This window comes from Ranitomeya variabilis, chromosome 1 (assembly GCF_051348905.1).
Source record: "Ranitomeya variabilis isolate aRanVar5 chromosome 1, aRanVar5.hap1, whole genome shotgun sequence".
NCBI classification, from domain to species: domain Eukaryota; kingdom Metazoa; phylum Chordata; class Amphibia; order Anura; family Dendrobatidae; genus Ranitomeya; species Ranitomeya variabilis.
Window position 1 is genome coordinate 783,959,502 of NC_135232.1, and position 7,285 is coordinate 783,966,786.

The window sequence follows — 7,285 nt, forward strand, 5'->3', positions numbered from 1 at the left end:
AGGGGGTTACACACTTTGATACACTTTGATAGGGGCGGGTCCACCTGACAAATTGAGTTTGATGAGTAATATGTAAGATACACTACCAACGTGCCACGTGTGCGTCTCCGCGGGTGGGCTGAGCGCGTCTGTGGACACATAGTGGACATGTGATTTCTTGAAATCCCATTCACTATGCTGCAACATCTGGACGCTGCGGGTTTGACGCTGTACGCAGCAACCAACCCACAAAGATTACTGACTGTGGGCACATGCCCTTAAGGGGATGACAGGTGAGTTAATTTAAAGCACTTCTCCAGCTGTGCAATAAACCGCTGGAGAGGTGCTTTGGGAAAGAAGCCCCTATAGAAAAATCATGCTTGTAACACTGTGTGCTAAAAGCCTGTCGGATGTGAATTAATGGAGTTGTCAGCTCTTTATGTTAATTTAATACAAAATATCAAGTGATGGAAGTTAATAATTTTCACCTGTGGCCGTGCTGGCTGTAGCAATCACTGTCTGTGGTGGTCACCTCAGTGGTTGTGTGTGACCACTGGGATATTGCAGGGGATCGGTGAGGTTACCCATTGTTTATTCCATTGTGCTTTGAGTGAGATTCTGGAGGCTAACCTGCCCTCTAATTACCAACTGTCACAATGATGGTTGCAGAGCAGTGCGAATTGGAACATACCCCTTTAAATCCAATGCTATCATTCATCTGCAGAAATCTTGCATCGATTCGCAGCATTCCGGTCCATCATCTCACTGCTGGAAGGGAGCCCTGTAAATCTCCTTACTTTTGATTAGCTAGGCTGATGCATCAACATTGTGGCATGACACACACGGCTATTCAAAGGAGTTAAGAAAATTCACGTGCCTCCTGTCCAGTGTTCAGATGACAGACATGGTGGATGGGCTTGGAGTCCTGCAAATAAATTCTCCATCTCTAAATGCTTATTACATTTCTGTATTATATTTTTTTACCCATTTGTAGAACCAATATGTAGTTTTGTAGTGTGCTTATGTTCTATACTGCACTGAGAATTGCTTATGTGCTATATGTAAAATCTCTTCTTCATTTTCAGAATGGCTATCAGGTATCCTATGGCTGTGGGCCTTAATAAAGGCCATAAAGTAACTAAGAATTGCAAAGATCAGACACTCCCGCAGGAGAGGGGTGAGTATAAACGTTGAATAGTTCCTTTGTTCCCCCTTTCCCCAGCACATTGCAAATAATGCTGTAAAGGTCTTGTCTAGTCATATTTTAGCATACTAATGTTTTTTCAGGTCTGGAATGGTGCTTTAAATGTAAGTCCCCTTCCTCGGTCACCTTGCGGCAGCTTCACCTTTTACCAATGCTGCTCCTGTCCTGCAGCGCCAGCTTGTGCCTGGTCAGAAGTTAGAAGCTATGTCACACACTCTCAGTGCAAGTCTGAGAGCCAGAAGAGGCTCATAAAGAGATGTATTGAACAGTGACCTCTGTGCAGCTCCATGAAACACTGGAGTTGCCGGCAGGTCATTTTTTTTCCAGAGACCGACTGGAGCAATGTTGGAAAAGTGTAGGGCCGTGTGCCCACGATCCGGAAGTAGCAGTGCTAAGGACGCAGCACATGTTCACTGTGTCCAAATCCCTACCATCTATTGAACGCAGGTGAATCCGCATGTGTTCACTGAATCGTGCGGATTCTGCGCTTCCCATCATTGTATTGGTGACATTTCTGTTGCTAAGATTAGAGTCTACACCTTCCTCCCGATATTAAAGGTGTTGTCCAACACTTTCACATTGGCCTGTTAGAATGTCATCAATATGTGATCATCAATAAGTGATTGGTGGGGGAGCGACGCCCAGCATCTCCCCACCAATAAGCTTTTCCCAGTGTCGGCAGAGGCCAGAACTGCTCGGTTGACAGGATAGTGGCTGGGTACTGCATATCTGTTCCCTATTGATTTCAATAGGTGACACAAGCAATACCTGGCTGCGGCCACTATACAATCATAGCAGTTCTGGCCCCCACCAACACCGAGAACAGCTGATCTGCGGGAGTGTTGGGTGTCGCGCCCCGATCAGACATTGATGACCCATGCTAGCTATAGGCCATCAATGTTTAAGTCCTGGGCAACCTCTAAGCTACAGGGACAGTTTTTTTTTTCCAATAGCCATACTATTGACATGTTCTGCACAATTCCTACCTGCCTTGTACCTGCACACAGCGTATATGCCGTACATCTCCATTGGCCCCTATGGTTGCAGCAGTTACCAAGTATCGTCTTGGTAACTGCTGAGCATTTGTATGTCTTCACTGCACAGGAAAGTGCGTCCTGCTGTTCTTTCCTGTACATGAAGCATAACAAAGAGGTATATCAGACTGTATGGCATAGTGTTCATCTACTGGTGTCTGCATGTGGTTGGCACTGCAGCTCAGTCCCATTTTAATTTGCTTAAGGCCCTTATATGTACTGTGGATGTTAGTCAAATGCTTGAAAGGCAAGGATTTATTAATGTAAGCTCTTATCACCGAGAACCATTATAAATACCATGTTCTGTAATGTTTTTCTTGTAGCGCCTGACAAAGCACACCAAATTTGCCCGTGACATGATTCGTGAAGTTTGTGGCTTTGCTCCTTATGAGAGACGTGCCATGGAGTTGCTGAAGGTGTCCAAGGATAAAAGAGCTCTTAAGTTCATTAAGAAAAGGGTATGTGGTATGATCCATATTTTAGCTAACATGTGTGGTTGCATGTTGTGTTTTTGGAGGGAATTTACTAGTGCTGGTTCATATATTAAGTGAGCTGGAGTATTTGCCTAATTTATCAAGAGACTTGCATCTCTCAATAAACTTTGATGGTCTAGTGCCAGCAGGGCTGTGGAGTCAGTAAGCCAAACCTCCAACTCCTCCATATCTGTCTTCAGACTTTGACCCCACAGCACTGCCTTACTTCTGAGCATGTACATAAAGTGCAGCACAGATTCATCTCCACAGCCCCGGTCACTACTGAGCATGTACATAAAGTGCAGCACAGATTCATCTCCACAGCCCTGGTCACTACTGAGCATGTACATAGAGTGCAGCACAGATTCATCTCCACAGCACTGCCTTACTACTGAGCATGTACATAAAGTGCAGCACAGATTCATCTCCACAGCCCTGGTCACTACTGAGCATGTACATAAAGTGCAGCACAGATTCATCTCCACAGCCCTGGTCACTACTGAGCATGTACATACACTATGTTCCAAATTATTATGCAAATTACACTTTTCTCTGATTTTCCTAAATGGTTGGTGCAAATGACAGTCAGTCTAATAAAAGTAATCACCCGTTAGAGTATACATCGAATTTTATTGAATAAACCTCCCAATGATAACAATATAATCTCCAAAATGAATACAAACTCAAAATGCACTGTTCCAAATTATTAGGCACAGTAGAATGTCTAGACATTTGATATGTTTTAACCCCTTCATGACCTTGGGATTTTCCGTTTTTCCGTGTTCGTTTTTCGCTCCCCTCCTTCCCAGAGCCATAACTTTTTTTATTTCTCCGTCCATATGGCCATGTGAGGGCTTATTTTTTGCGGGACGAGTTGTGCTTTTGAACAACATCATTGGTTTTAGCATGTCGTGTACTAGAAAACGGGAAAAAAATTCCAAGTACGGTGAAATTGCAAAAAAAAGTGCAATCTCATACTTGTTTTTTGTTTGGCTTTTTTGCTAGGTTCACTAAATGCTAAAACTGACCTGCCATTATGATTATCCAGGTCAGTACGAGTTCATAGACACCTAACATGACTAGGTTCTTTTTTATGTAAGTGGTAAAAAAAAAATTGCAAACTTTGCTAAAAAAAAAAAAAAAAAATTTGAGCCATTTTCCGATATCCGTAGCGTTTCCATTTTTCATGATCTGGGGTCGGTTGAGGGCTTATTTTTTGTGAGCCAAGCTGGCGTTTTTAATGATACCATTTAGGTGCAGATACATTCTTTTGATCAACCGTTATTGCATTTTAATGCAATGTCGCGGCAACAAAAAAACGTAATTCTGGCGTTTCGAATTTTTTTTCTCGCTACGCTGTTTAGCGATCAGGTTAATGCTTTTTTTTTATTGATAGATCGGGCGATTCTGAACGCAGCGATACCAAATATGTGTAGATTAGATTTATTTTTTTATTGATTTATTTTGAATGGGGCGAAAGGGGGGTGATTTAAACTTTTATATTTTTTTTATTTTTTTCACATTTTTTTTTACTTTTTTTTTTTTTTTAACTTTTGCCATGCTTCAATAGCCTCCATCGGAGGCTAGAAGCAGGCACAACCCGATCGCCTCTGCTACATAGCAGCGATCTGATGTTCGCTGCTATGCAGCAGAATTGCAGGTGTGCTGTGAGCGCCGACCACAGGGTGGCGCTCACAGCTACCGGCGATCAGTAACTATAGAGGTCTCAAGGACCTCTATGGTTACAATGGAGAAGCATTGCCAACCTCCGATCATGTGACGGGGTCGGCGATGCGCTCATTTCCGGCCGCCCGGCCGGAAGCGGTAGTTAAATGCCGCTGTCTGCGTTTGACAGCGGCATTTAACTAGTTAATAGGCGCAGGCAGATCGCGATTCTGCCCGCGCCTATTACGGGCACATGTCAGGTGTTCAAAACAGCTGACATGTCCCGGCTTTGATGCAGGCTCACCGCCGGAGCCCGCATCAAAGCGGGGCTTCTGACCTCGGACGTACTATCCCGTCCGAGGTCAGAAAGGGGTTAAAGAACTGAAAATGCTCATTTGTGGAATTTGCAGCATTAGGAGGTCACATTCACTGAACAAAAAAGCTATTTACCTCCAAAACATCCTAACAGGTCAAGTTACATGGTAACATAGGAACCCTTCTTTGATGTCACCTTCACAATTCTTGCATCCATTGAACTTGTGAGTTTTTGGAGAGTTTCTGCTTGTATTTCTTTGCATGAAGTTGGAATAGCCTCCCAGAGCTGCTGTTTGGATGTGAACTGCCTCCCACACTCATAGATCTTTTGCTTGATGATCCTCTAAAGGTTCTCTATAGGGTTCAGGTCAGGGGAAGATGGTGGCCACACCATGAGTTTATCTCCTTTTATGCCCTTAGCAGCCAATGACTCAGAGGTATTCTTTGCAGCATGAGATGGTGCATTGTCATGCATGAAGATGATTTTGCTCCTGAAGGCACGTTTCTGCTTTTTATACCATTGAGAAAAGTTGTCAGTCAAAAACTCTATATACTTTGCAGAGGTCATTTTCACACCTTCAGGAACCTTAAAGGGCCCTACTAGCTGTTTCCCCATGATTCCGGCCCAAAACATGACTCCTCCACCTCCTCGCTGATGTTGCAGCCTTGTTGGGACATGGTGGCCATCCACCAACCATCCACTACTCCATCCATTTGGACCATCCAGGGTTGCTCAACACATCAGTAAACAAGAATGTTTGGAAATTAGTCTTCATGTATGTGTGGGCCCAATGCAACCATTTCTGCTTGTGAACACTGTTTAAGGGTGGCCAAATAGTAGTTTTATGCACCACAGCAAGCCTTTGAAAGAGCCTACACCTTGAGGTTCGAGGGACTCCAGAGGCACCAGCAGCTTCAAATATCTGTTTGCTGCTTTGTAATGGCTTTTTAGCAGCTGCTCTCTTAATCTGATGAACTTGCCTGGCAGAAATCTTCCTCATTACGCCTTTATCAGCACAAATCTCTTAACAGTACGATGATCACGCTTAAGTTTTCGGGAAATTTCTAATGTTTTCATCCCTTCACCAAGGCATTGCACTATTTGATGCTTTTCAGCAGCAGAGAGATCCTTTTTCTTTCCCATGTTACTTGAAACCTGTGACCTGCTTAATAATGTGGAACATCATTTTTAAGTAGTTTTCCTTTAATTAGAATCACCTGGAAAACTAATTATCCCATGTGTTTAAGATTGATTTCAGTGATCCATTGAGCCCTGAGACACAATACCGTCCACGAGTTTATTTGAAAAACAAAACAATTAAATCTTTATCACACTTAAATCCAATTTGCATAATAATTTGGAACATGGTGTAAAGTGCAGCACAGATTCATCTCCACTAAAAGCCGAGATCCTAAGATCAGGAACAGAACAGACATTTATAGGACATTTCATAACTTTCCCAAATTCGTATGAAAACATTTACAGCAAATCCTGCACCGAACTACTGAACCCAATTTTATATATTTTCGGAGTCTGTCCATTTTATACTGACACAACAACTCATCTGACTCCACGTCTCCAACTCCATAGCCCTGAGTGCCAGTAAGAGAAATTTACACTAGCTAAGCACTTTCGTAGGGGTTTTTAATAAAATTGACACTGCTGTAAATTGTGGTGAATTTGTCAGGATGTTAGACACCAGTCTTTCAACTTTTCAAAATGTGGTGTAAGGGGGCCAAATATTTTGCATCTGATAGTGGTATTTGGATATAGGATGTTGACTTGATAGCAGAACTGAGAATACATATTGACGGCTAACTTCTGCAATGCAAACACCTGCTCTGAGCTGTATGAAGTAATGCGCAGTACTTCATGTATGGATTTTAACAACACTATTGAGCCACCTTTCTCTTTGTTTTTAGATTGGAACTCACATTCGGGCCAAGAGAAAGAGAGAAGAACTCAGCAATGTGCTGGCTGCAATGAGAAAGGCTGCTGCCAAGAAAGATTAAGCTGTAAAAGTTCTGCCCAAATAAATATTTCCCAAAAACAAACACCTTTATCAGTTGTCTGATAAAAATGTATATCACTGGGGAAATGATTGAAACTGCCCATAGAAGCCAATCACACAACAGCTTTCATTTCTTGTAGTACTTTTGAAAAAACAAGAGCTGCGACTGGCTGAAAGTTTTGCAGTGGTCTCTTAATTTTTGCCAGAGCTCTATATATACTGTATGTACACATATGCAATCCCACTGTTTTAGGTACAATGTCTCCACCTAGTGGTGTTTTGGAATAATGTTTCTTAATACCAGAAATTAGCGTGCACAAATATAACTGTCTGTATCAGAAGGTACCTGTAGCTATTTCCCATGTTTCTGGAAGAATGCCAGTGCTCATAAAGTGCAAATGCATAGATCAATAAACATGTAAACTTTCTGAAGAAGCAACAAACGAAATGTACATTAGAGGGTCTAGGCTGGTAACTATATGCACCACTTGTCATGAAATGTTTGCTTACTCTGCGCTCTGGGAATGCCTGCATTTACTAACTAAACAAACTGGGATTGCTAAACAAACTGGGATTGCATATGTTTCTCTCTCTCTCTCTCTC

The 7,285-nt window shown here is 42.5% G+C and overlaps 1 pseudogene across 1 annotated transcript; it reads left to right on the forward strand.

Moving 5' to 3' along the window:
* Window positions 1-1,065: 1,065 nt before the first annotated feature.
* Window positions 1,066-6,725, forward strand: LOC143767706 (large ribosomal subunit protein eL36-like; annotated as a pseudogene). Its single transcript, XR_013213765.1, has 3 exons — window positions 1,066-1,156; window positions 2,541-2,675; window positions 6,594-6,725. The product of XR_013213765.1 is annotated as a large ribosomal subunit protein eL36-like (transcript).
* Window positions 6,726-7,285: the final 560 nt, after the last annotated feature.